At 45.9% G+C, this 17,055-nt stretch overlaps 1 long non-coding RNA gene across 1 annotated transcript in view; it reads left to right on the top strand.

Annotated features, from left to right (window-relative positions):
- The first annotated feature begins 7,910 nt into the window (after nucleotides 1-7,910).
- The window catches only part of LOC131884028 (uncharacterized), a 44,839-nt gene continuing 35,694 nt past the window's right edge, over nucleotides 7,911-17,055 (top strand). The window contains exons 1-2 of the long non-coding RNA XR_009373677.1: nucleotides 7,911-8,244; nucleotides 8,397-8,505. This is a non-coding gene — a long non-coding RNA (uncharacterized LOC131884028). The remainder of the gene's footprint in view (nucleotides 8,245-8,396; nucleotides 8,506-17,055) is intronic.

The raw sequence follows: 17,055 nt of genomic DNA, 5'->3' as shown, positions 1-17,055 counted from the left end.
ATTCCCCACCTCCGTGAGGGAAAAAAAGCGACCTTCCCCGCCCCAAAACCATTCCCCACTGGCTTCTTAACAAGGCGCACTCAAAGGGGATCTCACCGCACCGTAGGCTCCCATTCCTTTTCGCTCTCTCGCTTTTCATCAGTATTGTGTTGTAAACAATTGAGAATAATTTATGTGCCCAATAAAGTGGTAAAGGAGCTCATTTCAATGTCAACAGATCCCCGAAGTGGCTTCTTGGCCTCTTCCTACTCCTGGCCGTCGCCGCCTCTCCATTGCTTTTCTCGCTCGTTTCCCCGGTCCAGATGTGGTGAATGCCAAAAAATGGTCCACCATCATTCCGGCGAGGCCAAAAGGTACAGAGCTGCGAGTCATTGAGTCTGAAAGAGACCTCTTGGACTCAGCTACCACCCACCACAACCGTTGGACACTACTGGCTCATTTCATATATCTGATGTAGATATTTGAGGGCAGTGGAAGCCTTTTCATACACACCGGATTGGGTCACCGAGAAAGGCTATTCACCATCCATTGGGGTTGGAGGATGGAGGAGATCTCCACCGCAGAAGTGACAAACATGATATGGGTCGAGCCATTACAGCACAGCTTACCAAGCAAAGTGGAAGAAGCTACGTGGAACAACTACAAACCAACACCAGCCCTAGTCAGCAGTTTTGCCTTGCACTTTACTCAAAACTTCTCGGTCGTGCGATCCTCTTCGTCTCTCCACCGCCCCTTCTTCAGGAAGGAGGAGTGGAGAGCCGAGAAATCCTTTACAACATCCTGAACGAAATGCTCATTCAACGGATATAAACGTCCTCACGTCCACTCTCGTGCTGCTTTCCGTTTCTTGCTTGTTTCCCTGGTTCTTCGACTTCCTGGTTCCTTTTAGCAGGTTCCATTCAGCTTACTATGAGAGTTACCAGGGTGGGATGATTGCCTCCAGCACCATGAAAATATGGATGTTGTATTGGATTTTGACTACAAATAAGATTTAGGACAAATAACAGGCAGTCGAATGCGACAAAGCCACACCCTAAATGCTTGGGTGTGCTTGTACGAAAGCGATATTGGAAAGGTGTTTTGCTCCTTATTGGGGTGGTTATTGCCGACAAACACACCGAATAGAAATGGAAAGGAAATCTCATAGATTGATTGATTGATTTGCGTGCATTGCTATCGAAATGGCCAGAAAAGCGTGTGCACATGTGCAAAATTGCCCAGGGGGAAATCGAGGACAACACGGGGGCCATTTTTCGCAAATTCGCCTCATTTGAATATAGGTTGAGTGGTGTCCCCAGTGAATGGGCCGAGAGTTGTCGAAGAGGGGCGTTGAAAGCGTGGAGATAATTTATATGAGATGCATGGAGGAAAATTTCTTCAAATGTGTCCCAAAAGAGTCATAAACGCGAAACTCCCCACTCGAACGGTCTCAAACAGCATTAGTTCAACTTTTGCTTCCTTCTCGAATTGTCCCAGCCAATATGGAAGATAGCACTCACTGTATGGTCTGCTAGTACGGAAAGCACAGCCCAGTCCTAGTTTGAACGTGTATGTTTTGTAGATACAAGTCGTACGCACTTGGAGCTGAGGAAGCGGGCACAAACATTTTACCCTGGAGTTCTCCCCTCTCTTCTTCCCCCTTTTCACACCAACTTTTTTGGCCCGTTTCAATAAATAAAAATATGTTAGTCACTACTCGCGTCGAGGGACTTTCCTCCAAAGGTGACTTATGGGCGGGCAAAGAAAAAGCCGCTTTCTCGTTCATTCATGTTGCCACTATCTATCTACAATCTACATACGACCCAACTCTGCTCTAGGGTATTTTCGTTATTCTGCCACTTGAGCAGGAACTTTCCCAAAATTAAGTATTGGCATTTCCCAGTACCCACACGAGTGTTGCAATGCTCGTCTAGATCTTTCTTGAATTTTTGAGAGCTGGAGTTCAAGATTCGAGCACGACCCATTCCCAAAGCTAGTAGGATACAAGTGGTTCGATGTAATTTTGATCTGTCACGCATGATTCTCAAGCTCGATCACAATCTTCAAAAACGACCGAGCCCAATCACGCCGAGAAAATGATGAAATCAAAACCCCTTATCTCAAGAGGTGACAAATTCATTTTCGACCCCAAAACATGACGTCTTTACATTTGGGCTAGCGATGGAATCAATTTGAAGGATCTCTGTTCCTGACATTTCCTGTTTGGCCGGTCATTCTCCGTGATCCGGGCAGAACTTCCTAAATCCAGGTCCAAAAGGAGTGAGCATGGTTGAAAGAAATCGTTGCCGAGTTGTCAAACTCAGACAAGACTTTTTTTGATTGATCTCTCTTGTTCTCCCTCCTTCCCCTCCCCCCCCCTCTCTCTCTCTCTCTGTCTGTCTTTTTCTAAAGAGAAACAGAAGACCAGTCCGAGGAAGGAACACCTATCTGGACCATTTTTCGACCAAAGCATTGAAGATTGTTAAATGTTAATAACCTCCTCACTCGTACCTTGATTATGGTTCTTGTTTCTAGCAGAACTTCCTCTCGCTCGATCTTCCAAGGAAAGAACACTCTTCCCCACTTCCACACCAACATCCCTCTTTACTCAGTCTGGCTCGTTGAGTCTGCCTTTAGGTTGATTTCAACTCAGTGGAGAAGAGAAGCCACAAGAATAGATCGTCCAACGATAAAAGTGCCTGGTGGCTGAAACCATTTTACAGATCTCCTTTGGAATGAATGAATGACTTAAACTAACAACACCCAACCACCTGAATGACCCAATGGAAAGACTGGACTGCCAGACAGACACACACGGACGAATGGACGGACCAACGGGCCGAGTCCTCAATGGCAAGGCTATGTGCAAGCATGACACCCCTGAAGCACGACACGGATTGGATGAAACATGTCTGTTCAGATGTTGTTGTTGAAATAGTAGTAGCAACAGCAATAACTATAGCTAAAGCTTGTAGTTCGGAAGAAAAGCAGCCAGAGTCGTAAAAGCCTCTTTTGTATGAATTGTCGTTGAGCTTTACACACTTGAGTCCTCTTCTCCCAGACTCCCGGAGGCCATTGGTCCCCAAGAAGCCGAAGCTACCACCACCACTACCACCACCATCACCACCTTCCACTGTGCGTACATAGGGGCTTCCAACTCTACCACTAATGCTGCCCAAGGGGACGAACTCATCGTGGATTTAGGGGTTGAACGAGGGAGTTGTTAGGGCTATTGCTACGATCGTACGTACGTACATATCACAATGGGAACCTTTTGTGCCTCCATGCTCTGACATGGAAAAGAGCAGGGTAGGTAAGCGTGTGGAAATGTGCCGAGTTGTTTCACATTTATGGCCCCCAGTTGAACAAGTTATGATCGCATTGCAGAGGGAGGAGTGGCGTTCAAAATCGGTCAGATCACACCTGACCGTGAATGACGAGTCGATCTCGTGGGGACGGAGGGGGGGGGGGGGTGCTACAATACGTACATTGAAAGGTACTTTCTGATGGGCTTGTTCAAATTTCGAGATTCAAGGCAAGTGACTTTTATGTGACAGATTACTTGTGAACAGCACCAAATAGCAAATCCATTGAACAATTGATTGGTTCCAGTTCGAGAGTCGTTATAAAGCTGGGAAAATTTCCCTCGCGTCTCTAATTATTGAATGTCGACCAGAAACGAGCGAGCAGAACATACCTCGGGGAATCGAGGGAAGAATTCATTACCAACGTGCTTGCGAGGGACAAATTCAATTATAAGTGAAATTACCTGTTTGATTAATTGCTCCAGCTTCAAGGTTCTTATCCGTATTCAGCAATCCTTCTTGCCCATCCATCAAGTCTGCTATCACAGTGCACATAGGCATAGTAGTACCTGTCCTGTTCGTATCATTCCCGATCGTCGAGCATTGCCGGGGCGTGTCTCACATTCTTACGACTTTTGAGCGTCTTAGCTCTCAAAATGACACTGAGAATGTCAATCTTGTCACTATCATAATCTTACACCCTTGTGTGCGTGTTCTACCTATAACAACCTTACCCCACCCTAAAGCACCTGCCACCCGGGCTATTTCTCGATCCAATTGAGACTCATTCATCTTTTTGGTTGGGGGACGGAAGAGGAAGAAGAGGCCTAGACTTGATGCTGCCTCACATAGCCTTGTCTCATTTGAAGCGTCTGTAGGTGATGTATGTTTTCATTCAAAACAGAACCTGGATCCTGCCACTCTCAGCGTCTCGGACGATCATATGAACCTGATAGCCAAATAGAGCATCATGGCACAACCACGCCAAGATCTCTTCGGTCTCGATGGTCAATGCTCTATCGTTGTTGTAAAAAGAAAAGAGCTCAGCCAGTGACCGCCAATTCTGATTGGATTTTGGCATGATTATACGAACCATACGGGCATTGAACAGTGCAGAGTCTGTGCAGTATCATGGTGCGGTTGTGCTTGGACTCTATACGACGGAAATAAAACGAACAATGACTTGGATTTGGAGAAAAATGAGAACTCCTGTCAAATTTGTCATATGCAGATTGATTGAGACGTCTGTGAGGTGTGTGACACACTTTTTGTGCCCTGGTGCGACAGCTTCCCAGCCATTAACCACGAGGCGTCAATGAGGACTTCATTTTTTGTTGTCCCGCGTCTTTTTCCTCCCAAGGGAGAGCTCTTTGAAACCGGTCGATCCACTCGATTAACGGCATTTGGGGCCAAATGACCTGCCATTGGCTTCAAATGGATGAGAAATAGGCATTCCTTGGCATTTAACGCCCCACATTTGGCCTCAAGGCCTACCTATCCTTTGTTTCTGTCTCACTTGCTCCCTAATAAATGTCCAAATTTCTTTCTTCTTTCTTTCTTTTACCTGTTGAACTCGAACGCCTCTGTCTATTCACAATCAATGCGTTCAGAAGGTCGTTCGTTCATTGTAGAAAAAGCGATAGAGATTGTCCATCCCATTCATACTGAGAGAAGGACGCGGGAGGTGTTTGCGGGATCATTGTTACTCGGAAACTTCATTGATGGGTCAGGGCCCCTCCTCCCTCCTCGTCCAAGATTCGCTTGAATGAAGCCCCATTGTCCAGTTCGTCCATGGAGAGTTATCTGGGAAGAGCATCATCACCTTCGCCATTCCTGGCCACGGCCTCTGAGCTTCCTCAAGAGCACTTCACTCATTCAACATTGTGAGTACACACACTTGTGAACCCATGAGCTGAGCATGAACGACGATTGCCAAGGAGTGGATATGACATATTCTCTCCATCTCACACTTTCACAGAGTCGACAGGTCGATAGCAAAAAAGCTTGTACTGGATTGCTCGCACCGTTCGAACAAACTTCCTGTCTTCCAAGAACGGAGGTAACCGATTTTGACATCAATGGTTTTTCCTATGATGAACTCTCCGCGAGTATCTAACTGTCGGAAGGCCTGATTGGTGGCTTGAATTATTTTCAGGGAGAGCGAGAGTCTTGGCACGATAGAAGTCTTGGGCCTCACTTATTTTTCCCATGATTTGGCAAGGACAAGCTGAGCCAAAGATGGCAAAAAAACGAGGAAATGAAGCGGAATCATTCACATGATAGCTTTTGCATTTCTTCGTCTTCCGTACGAACACGGGTTAACGGCGAATGAAGTGAGAGAAGAGGGCTACCTGCGTCTTGGCCCATCATCACGGGCAGACAGGCACGTATAGTGTATGTTCGGCACGTTTTTGTTGAGTAAAGTAGTAAAATCATGGAGGAGAAACTTAGATAAATTTGAAATACTCCTGTGACAGGCATCTCACGAACATTAATTGGCGACCGGAACGACCGGTTCGATGTGCATTGCCCACTTGTTGAGAACGTGGCATGTTAAAAAACGCCGACTATTTGTCATGGGCACAATTTATGGGGACACATCATCGTCGAGAACACGCGGGAGGCACTTGTCCTCTGCTAATCCGTATTCCTCTTTCTCTCGAAGAATTTCAGGGCCCACAATCAAAGACGAGACCCAGCCAAGCCAGTCACTAACCCAAGATTCAAAGAAGCATCGATCCATCAAGAGGAAAGTTTTGAAATTTTCCTTTTGATAACTCAATTTTGTCTTGATTGTCTCGTCAGGGGAAGCCATAATTAAGACACGGACTTTAATAAAGTTGAGCAATAATCACTTCCTTGGGTTGATGTTGTTGTTCTTGTCATCGTCGTCGTCGTGCTCGATCGCTTCCCTCCCCCCTCTAGTGGCCATGGAAGCCCCCCCCCCCGGGTCATTCTTTCATCTACTCATCCCCCCCCCTTTCTTCCTATCATTCTTTCCTAGGAGTTTGCGTTTCGTAACAATTTGTCGATAAATAGTATCAAAAGCAGTTGGTTACCCATTGGTATCAAGCTTACGGGTGGACAACGGGGTGCTTTGCGGATGAGATCGTTCTCTTGACTTCAATTCACGTTGGGAGAGCCGGAATGATGATATCAGTGGGGGTCCGTGCCTCGTTTCCTCCCATTTCCAGCTTTTAATGCCCCAGAATCCCCGGGGAGACCAGCCGAGGATGAGGCGAAACATGGGAGACCAACTAATGCTACTACTATGGGTGATATCATCATCTCATCAGCAACAGCACTCACTGTTGGTTGTGACCCTTGTCTGACAACAACCTGCTGCCTCCATAGTCCACATGTTGTTACAGTTATTATCATCGTCCACCTCTGACCCCAAACGGATGGTTGTTTCGATGACGCTCTCGATTGATCTCCCCTTCCTTGTTTTTCTCGTTGGGGATTTGCTAACTACATTCTGCACTCCCCAGACACAACGGTTTCCAACCCAATCGGCCAGGGAAACACTTGTACGTATTATTGCACTGGAACGCGTACTTCATAGAAAGTTCGTCCCGGGGCAGAAGAACGCAGTCGGCAAAAGACGTCACGATGATGAAAAACAAGATCGTTGACTTCGTGGGTACTCGCCTCGTTTGGACTTGTCAGAAAGGCCTGGAGGAAGCACTACATACGTACGTAGATGTAGTATTGTTTGTCGAGCCACTTCATTCATATCCGTTGACTTCCGACCTCCTCGTTTCTGCTTGTCTTATGTGGAACCAAATGCTCAAAAGTACCGCAAGCAGACTGGCAAGAGCCGATTATTGGACGAAGACTAGACGAAATAAATCGGTCAAAGTTCAACGAGAAACCCCCCATTCTCCAGTACAGTAGATGCCTACGAACAGCAAAAATCAAAATTTCGATTTTTGCCCTGGAAGCATCCTTGTTGTTGTTGGTGGCTATGGCCACTGACTCGTCGTCGACTTTTGAGTATTTCTTTTGAGTATTACGTATCACTAATGGGAATGAGAATCTGATCCCGGCGTTCACGTGTAGAGAGGAAACGATCAGCGATCTCGGTGTCACCGATGTCACCAGGAAGAAAATATGCGTGAAATGAAGTCCCCGGGAGTTAGTTTTGTCCCACACGTGTTTCACTTAGAAGCCAACTCTCATTATACGAGCAAACATTATTAGGCGCTACCCCCAACTCAATACCACCGCATATCCTCGTATGGTCGGTTTGAAAAGGAACGGGCGTGATCAAAGATATTGGGTCGTGGTGATGTCCACGTTCAAGCGATCCGTTCATACGCAAAACATATTCCTCACCGATCACTCAATCTGCTCTGGTTCTCTTCCCACTCTTCCTCGTTCTTTTATCCAGTCGCTCATTCACATTTCACATTGGGGACATACTGATGCTATTAGTCACACCCTGGCATGCTTAATGTGCGATGACATAGCCAGATGGGACACGGTGGGACAAATGCTAGAATAACGCCGTCAACCCATGATGAACCCATGTTAGCTTTTAAAGGCGGCCGGCAAGGCTTCGTTCTATGTACATACATACAGTGTGCCCGTATCTACTCTCCACGGCAGACCGGAGCCAGAAAGAACATCATCAGCTACATCAACGAGGACGACGACTACTTGTTTCATTTAACTCACATTTGTGTCCTATCTCTTTCAGTTTTGATTTACTGGGGACTTAATCGCCTCAAAGAATCTCGCTGCCATCCCTTTATTGAGTGAGATTGGACAAGCCAGAGCGAATTCGACACCGAATGGACTGACAGAGTTAAACGAGAGATTAAGGGACGATGGAGCATTTTGCTGCAAGAGCACATCAACAAACAGCCGTCTTTAAAAATCGATTCTCCGACAGTTGTGGTAATCCCCAAAATACCTTTTACCTTGGACAGGCTTTAGTGTCGGAACAAGAAGCCAGGTAATCGAATCGCTCCGTCTTTTACCAAGCCTATAAAGCTAAACTGCACTAGCATTCGTAGGAAGGAGAAAAAAAGCCAGATCCACTTTCTGAAATTGTCACATACATTGCTTCCTCAATGCAAGGTTAGAGCACGTTTCCTCTGTTTTCAGAACTAAATCACTTGTTGATTGAGAGCATTGAGGAAACCCTCCGCCAGTTTATTATTACCATCATTTCCTTCTCCTCTCGAGTCTGGTGTTCACCACAGATCGAAGATTGGTAAGTACAACTGCGGCTGGGGCATTCAGCCCAAGTCGGAAAATTGAGCAAGATAAGCGAGTTCGTTTTGAGTTTCCGCATTATCGATTTCTCAGTTCAACACCACCCTAGTCATCATGTGTGCATTATCATTCCTTGTGGCCAGCCGTTCCATTTGTCTAACTGTCAGTCGATCAGTCTGTGCGTCTGCAGGTCTATCCTGTAGGTCTACATTTTAGGTCATGCACTAAGAGCTGCAAGGTTCGTCTACTTTCATTTAATATATTCAGTTATCTACCTTTTGAACGCTACCGTGAGCCTAGGATGGTAATGGAGAATCTTAGAGAACCAGTTGAGAACTTTTTTTCCCCAAACCCTATTCATCATCATTAGACCTACGCAGGTACAAAATCGGAGCAATTTTCCTGGATCCTTGAGAAGTCTCCTGGTCTCCAGGAAATGGCCAAGGGGGACCCCCAAAAAGAAAGAGGTCACTAGGATTAGTGCGAGTCAATGGATGATCAAATTTAGACAAGAGCAATGGGACGAGTGTTTTAAGTGCTTCTCGACACACGAGCACTATGTGTTAGATATGCATGTTGGCCTCGCACGGTCAAATCAGAGGTCAGATCAATTACGAGGTGGACTATTGTGCTACTCTCTCAACATTTCCGAAAAAGAGTTATGTACCGGTGACCCAATGATCTAGAATACACACCAAGGAACATATTTCTTCGAATAATTGATCCTCGAGGGCCGGAAATGTGCAAAGAAATGCTTTTTCCTCTGTCATTCTTTCCTTCTTTCCTTCTTTGTTTGTTCGACCTTTTACTCAAGATTCCAACCCGGAGTTGTCGTGGTCACCGATCGAATTTTAAATGGCCCTAATGAATTTCTTCGAGATCTTACTAGCCTAAGGGAATCAGAAATCACATCACTCGCTTTTTTTTTCGTGGAGAATACCCTATACCCTATGGAGGCGACTCATCGTACCGATGTGCTTCTGACGAAAAAGACTCTGGCCTCATTTTGAACTCTCTCTGTCTCTCTATCTCGTTTTTGCGTGTGAGAAAGACAGCAACATGAAAGAGAGAAGGAGGCGGGTGGGAAGAGGCCGGCCCCAATTGGGTGTCGATGGTGGTGGTGGTGGTGTTGGTGAGGGTAGATGGGGGGGGGGGGGGTTTTGATGGTGGCAAGATGCCGAGGTAGACCGCGAGCAGAGTGTGATCGTTTCCCAACAGATTCTTTTCCCTCAAAAGTGATGCCTTGATCAGTTTTAGTTCAAAGAACTTTGGGCAATTAATTCTCATTTTCCGGGAGGGGGAAAAGATAGAGATGGAAGAAAGGGTCGTCCCAAATGAGGAAGTGGACCCATGGCTGGCCAATGGAACCCATTCTTCCCTCGCAAAGTCGCAAAGAGCATCGTCGCCTTCTTCTTCTTTTCTTTGCTCTAGCTGACTGCCGGACTGCCTGACTGCTTGGCTGAATGCCTCTCCTCTGCGTTATCATCAAAGATGAATTGAGTGGAAGAAGGGGGTTTCCTCCTTCCAAAGATTGGTATGCTAGCTGTGCTCCCACCAACCAATGGCCAATGGAACTCCACTGTTGAAATGAATGCCTTCCTGCCCAAACACAGCGAAGGGGATGAAAGTGCTATTTTTTCTGTGATATCCCCAATTTTCTTGGAGATGCGCACTGTTTTCTTTAAGGGCCAACTACCGCTCCTACGTATATCGCCAAGGGGTCATTGGTTAATCCAAACACGTTTTTCTTTGGTCTCTTTCCACCCCAATCGAGGCTGAACTACGTACCTCTCTACATTACTACATGTAGAGCGGTGGGGCTCAACCAAAAAAAGGAACGGGAGGGAAGGATGATTGGATGAACTATTGGTTTTTCATTGAGAGCCAGCTGGATCAAGCTAGCATCAAAGGGGGTGGGTTGGAATTCTCCTTGATGTGATAATGTGTCTCCAATTCCTATTTTCTTAACCTCAAGCCTCTTGCGAGCGTCAATGGTGGTTGGGATTACAAGTTCCAATTGAGTCAATACACTGGGATGATGATGATCAAGGGGGGATATGACTTCCAATGTCACTGAAAGATGACGTGGGAGAGCTCCTATGAGTAAAAAGGATCTTACCTAAAAATCAACAGAAAACACATTCGAATTAGCCAAGAGGATGACAAAGCCCGTGCTTTCAATGATTAGAGCGTCGGAAATGAATTAGTAGGGGAGCCAGGAAGCTTGACTGAAAACTCAATTTAACTAATGGCTTTTACCTCAAACTAATGAGTGATTCCCAGCACTGCTCCTTACCAGGTATCCAGGTTTACTTACAGAACTCTGGGGAAGACCCACCACCACCATTATCACCAACTTCCCCATAGAAGTCGAGGGAGAAAAAGATGATGATTCTTCTAGTGTCGAACTCTCCAACTAGTTTGCTCAACCTAAAATAAGGAGTCAAACTACAGGCGCATCTACCAGGTACGGGCATGTCCCTCCTACCACAACTTAGGGGGTCTTAAATGGACTGATTGAGATCTATTTGTCATTAGTCGAAGATGGAAAGCGAAGCATAGTGTTCACGTTCGGTTTGTAAAACTTCCCTCCCTCGTTTAAAACGATTCCTGGCTCTCATGCGTCTAGCCTGGCGCGTTGCTCCGGTAAAATAGACTGGCTCTCCAATCTTAGCTTGGCTTGGTTCTTACGCATTAGTACATCGTACTACAAACCCTCTCCATCCACAACCCTCTCCCTTGTCTGCTCTTACTTACTTTCTGTTGTAACCCTGACAGAATGGTCTGGTAAGACCCAGGAACATAACATGCAAACACGGTGAATACGAGAGTAAATTTTAAGTGGGACTTGCGGTGGGGGCTGGAAGAAAACAGGGGGAAGATGGGGACGAATGAACAAGATCATAGGAGTACTAGGGACCAAGGCAGGCACAGGCTAAACAACACCAGTTCTGTCGTCTTACTCCCGTTGGGGATTTTGAAATGTCGTAGTAGAGTATCACGTACGGGGAGTGTACCCCCCCTGCACTCCTGTCGCTCTTGAGATCTGGAAGAGGGAGCCCAAGAAGAGCTGTTGAGAGCATTGGGAAGGTTTGGGATGACTTAGAATTTCACAGGAGGCTTCTTCACCTCTGGGAATGCACAAACACAGTGGCAAATCCCTTGCCTCCGCAAATAACAGTGCGCTTTCTGCCTCGTAGGGTACATCCACCCAAAATGTACCACATTCTTCAAGAGCAAATCCAAGTAATTCCATGTTCGGGGGTGTTTGTTTGTGCAAAAACCTGGAACGACGGCCATGAGGCGAGATGATAGAGCTCTTCCGAGAACTCCGGAATCGCATCCCCTGTAGATATTGTACCTGGCCTTGAATCTTGGGCATTCTTGTTTTAGGACCGACAAGTTTAAAGGGTCCGTTTTTTTTGTCATTCGAAAATTGTAGAAATACCCTAATTACCACACTCAATCTCCATGAGTCAGTTGGCTAATTTTGATTCCAATCCGGCTTTAGGCAGCCAATTCATCGGTCATTTCCGCATTCAAGTATCTAATGATCGAGACATTGGCTGACATTCAGCGTCTGAGGGGCTTCTTTTTGCTAATATAGCCTTAAAGAAAAGTATCCCAACTGACAGGCGAGTAAGTTTTGACAAAGATCACTTCTTTCCAAGCCTCATTCTCGCCTTTGACATTCATAAAATGCGCCTCATTACTCAAGCTCTGAAACAGTTGGCGTAATAAGTTTCCATTTCAACCCTCTCGGAAAAATGAGGGACCAGCAGAGCAAATTTACAAAACCCAGACCAGTCAAGCAAGCACGAAGTGATAGGCTTGAAGGGGGGTTGAATTCCTAAGATCGCCATTTGTCCTCGATATATTTTTCTTGCCCTCTTTTCTCCCAACTGATTCCAAGTTGGATGTTTTGTTTTGGAAGCCCTGCGGGAGGGACCGAGCCACCCGTGGCCCGTTGGCCCGCAACTACAGTACTCGAAGTATAGTAGCATTGGCACACTGCACTACTGTACCAGTGCAAAGGGCGTTAAGGGGGAGGGAAAGGAGGGGGAAAGGAAGGATGCCATAGGGATGATGAGGCTTGATGTCTGCTGCTTCCTCAGCTTTGGATGGATGAACGACAACGATGATGGGGGTGAGAGATCGGGAGGCCAGCAAACTTGACAACCTTCACATTAATGAGGTAAGGGTGATGAAAAATCAGTTAGTTAGCAGTCAAGCCCGTCTGAACTCACCCTAAAGACTTGTTCTGAGCTCGACTAATAACTGGAGAACGAAGGTGGGATCTTGATCGCAATGCAGTTCCCAGATGCCCGAGATACTTGAGGTTCAAGATGGTGTGCCAAAAGACGGCGAATAGATTGAAAATCCATGATGAGAGACAAGCCCAGATGCATTAAGCATGGAAGTTCCTTTCGCTTTGGATTGGCTAACTCAAGAAATCGTATGTATCCTTCTCCTACCCATGCAGTGGATAGAAGATAAAACAAATTCTAGATACGTAGGTGTTAAGTAGTGGTGTGAACAGACGAAAGATGAAGAACAAGCCCAACGAAAAACTCTTACCTTGATGGAGCGAGTCTTGGATGAGTAGCAGCTGCAGGCGATGCAAATGCCAGTCTACACAAAACATCTTCCTCCATTTATGGAATTACACATCAACATTTCTGTTCAAGTCTGTGAGGACTCCCCGTAGAGTTCCATGTACAAATGTGGAGCGAAATTTCCTTCAACCATTTACGCCGAATATAAACCCTCTGTAACGAGTCAGATTCGTTTTCAAATAACCAAGCATTACGCACAATGTACATTGTACAATGCACAATGTAGGATGTGTACATCATCGGTACATTTTCGAACTAGCGCTAGCTGCTGAGTCGGAGAAATGGAAACTCAAATGGGAAAGAGTGGCAGTTTTAATTCGAAACGCTCCCGACTCCCGACATCGTTCGTTGACTAATCCAGATCAAAGCCAAGACGATGGATGGAAATTTCGATTGGAACAACAGATGAAGTGGGAGAAACAGAAGACGATAGTTATCTTTGGTTTATTTTACCGTCCTGAAGCAACGACATTGAGTTGTTGTCGCCTTCACGGGGTGTTGACTTGGCTTCGCGACACCCGGTGAGAAAGGTCACTTTTTCCTCGGGGTTGCCTTACACACAGTTCGGCTCTGAACAGTTCAGTAGTTTTGAGTGGTCTCTGTCTTCAGATACATTCAGTGTACAAAGATATGTAGTGTACTACTGCTCGGCACCAGTCAGTGAGAGGAACGACCGGGAAAGCGACACTTCTACTAACGTTAAAGTATGTAGTCTGTAGCACAGTACAGTACAGAACAGTACACACGCACGTACGTACGTAGAAGCCATAGGGAGTGATATAAAGCTTCCAAACAAGTCTGAGAGTCTTCTTCGTCGGAATCGTCAGTGGTGCCGGTCGTTGTCTCACATTCCACTTACGAGAAACTAGCCAAGTCAGAGTTGTTGTCGACTCCCTCCAATGATATATGTAAGCAACTCTTTTTACTCCTATCGAAATTCCCCCAACTCCTAGCCTGTTTCCATTGGTTAGAAAGTAGTGGAAGATGAGGAGACAGTGACATTGAAATAGGAATAGGTGCTCAAAGTGCTTGCTTTACTTTTTGATACAACATGTTAGTGGAACATAGTCATTTCATCTAGAGTATGCATCGAAGTAGAGGTCTCTGAGGCGTGGATGGAATGGAGGGATGAGAGTGGGCTAAGCTGTTGAGCTGTTGATTGGCACTCTGGAAATCGACACTGAAGTCGGACGAGATTCAAAAGCAGCTCAATACGGAGACAAATAGTAATTTGAGATATGTTGACTCAAACTTGGTGCTGGTTAGGCGCTGGCTTACCGCTATGTGAGTGAGTCTGCAATTGTATACTGTCGAATAGTTCTGTTCAGTGGTGGAAGGAGCCTTGCTTGTCTATCAGCACTCCTACTCCTACTACTTGATTGAGACAAAGGTGTCTTTCTTCTTCGCCGAACTAGAGATAAGCGCTAAGACAGACGGAAAAAAATATGTGCCCGAATCGGAGAGATGGCTGTCCAAAAAAGCTTATCATCATCATCGTCATTACTTCTGCTGCCATTTCCGTACAAGGCTGCTTCGATATCCAAGGGGGACGGGTTTGCAAGTGGAAATAGACTTTCTCGCTGAGACGTGGACAAATGTTTGAGTTTCGCACCACTTATCTCGTTGCTTCGCTTGTTCGTTCGTTGGAAGAATCAAAGTGCTTTTCTTTCGAATTCATGGTCCAATCAGTCAGTCCAAGATGAGCTTGGTCCTGTATTTTTGGGACCCACAAGAATTCTCGATTCGGACGTTGAGTCGGAAAAGGAGAAGATCGGCCAAAAGCCACCGAGAACAGAGAACGAGAAAAATAGCCAAAGCCAAGTGGAGCGAGAAAGTCAGCAGCAGCAGCAACAACAACAACAACAACAGCGACAACAGCAGCAATGGCAATAGCAAGAATGACGAATCATCGCCTTGAGTGAAAAAGGCCAATTTCCAAAACAAGAACTCTGAAATCCTAGAGCTCTTTTTTGCTCCTCCGATTGCCGCTCCTCAGTCCGTTCGACGGTGTGTTTGTGTTGCAACCTTTGTTGGTCCATGACGTCTGGCAAAAGTTGAGGTTTCCCCACTGGCGAGATCTCACTTGTTCCCTTGCCATTTTGGCCTCCGACAGCCAAGTTTGCCGCTCATCTTGAACAAGTTATGTTTTCTAGATAGCACAATCTTGTGTACAGACTGCAGGTACCTCGCAGTGACAGTAGTCTATCATGTTTGTCGAAAAGTGTGCCTAATGCATAGGATAACTCGATTTTCCTGACTTGAATTTAGAGCTCTCCTCCCTCCCTACCCATCTGCCTCCCTCCTTCTCTCCTTCTTTCATTCTTTCCTTGCTCGAACACACTTCAGTAGTTTGCACTCCGTGTCAAATGTGGAGGTTGACCTTTTTCCGCAAAACGATGTCTTCGTCTTTGCTTGTCTTGTTCTTGTTGTTTCGCGGAGCTCTTGCTTCTCTAACTCTTTCTCGTTCCCCCCTTTAGACCCGCACCACCTCCACCACCACCACTTCCTTCATCTTCTACCACCATTCCCCCACTACCACCACCCACATTACATGCAGGCATCTCTGTCAGTTTTGTAGGCATTTCATTCAATCAAGGGGGAGAAAACTTTTTTTTTTCTTCGTTCTTTTGTCCACGACTGGGTTCGGCTCTGCTCAACACCGACCAAGTCCCGAACTACCACCACCCACATTACATGCAGGCATCTCTGTCAGTTTTGTAGGCATTTCATTCAATCAAGGGGGAGAAAACTTTTTTTTTCTTCGTTCTTTTGTCCACGACTGGGTTCGGCTCTGCTCAACGACCGACCAAGTCCGACCGAGTGAGTGACTGACTAGCTTAAGCTCCTCTGGGGTGGATAAGAAGCTGACAACCACGAAGCCGACCATGAGGAGAACTTGTCAAGATGACTTAAGACCATCCCAAGCTTCGGTGGTACATCAGAATTGGGATGAGCATCCGAGGCGACGGAGTTCAGAAGTCCTTCGCCATCAAGCAGCAAGTCAAAGAAGAAGAGGACACTTTAAAGTGTCATCAAGATTTCGTCCCCGGGACTGGTAGGGAAGAATGATGAAGTCAATAATAGTTCTACTCCTTTTGCATACTCAGGGTAACCACAGGTAGATTATTATGGTTTCCTTTTGGTCTCTGAGACGTGCTTGTTTGAGGGAAAAATGACCGAGATGAGGATGGTTTATTACTTTAGAAAATCACTTTATTGGAAAGACTCTTTGGTATAAATTCGGATCCCAAAGTCCATGAGGCCAATGAGAACCAGACAAAATTAGAGGCTGGCTTGAGAGGACGGTAGGTTGTATGTCAAGTTCTCAAAGAGAATACTGATTTAGACCTGATCTCGCTGATCTCGTCAGATGGCTGGCTAATCTTGTCAAAAGTACATTTGGGGCTGAAACAGATTGACTCGACCCCATCTTGGGTCTTACGAGTGTTTTATCCGAAAAAAAGACTAATTGCATTGACAGAGTTCAAAAGATTATCAGATCCTGTTACGCTTCCAACAACTCTTCGAAAGTACAATCCCAGCTTTTGACGTAGTATGTTTCTCGGGTACATGGTAAAAGACCATGGTGAATATGGCACAAAAACACGAGCTCTATCCATGTATTTGTTCCATTTCAAACGACAAGGTTAAATGGTATGCAAATATGAAGGAACTTGGAATGCCGCAAAGCAATCGATATTGGATCCATTTGTTAGTGACAAAGAGGTCCTTGGGAGCACCAGGAAGGAAATTACGTTTGGGAACAATGCGACATTATGGACTGGGATGCTCCTCTAATATTCCTTCACCGGGAAGGAGTAAGCAAACCGTGAAAATATCCCGAAAAGAACTTCTCATTCTCGGTCTCCTGATCCTTGGCTCATGCTCGGGATGAATTATCTCGAGCATACAGGAAACTGGAATTCGTAAGG

Source organism: Tigriopus californicus, chromosome 7 (genome assembly GCF_007210705.1).
Source record: "Tigriopus californicus strain San Diego chromosome 7, Tcal_SD_v2.1, whole genome shotgun sequence".
Lineage (NCBI taxonomy): Eukaryota > Metazoa > Arthropoda > Copepoda > Harpacticoida > Harpacticidae > Tigriopus > Tigriopus californicus.
Note: the sequence above shows the minus strand (reverse complement) of the source record. Positions and strands in the feature narration are given on the sequence as shown.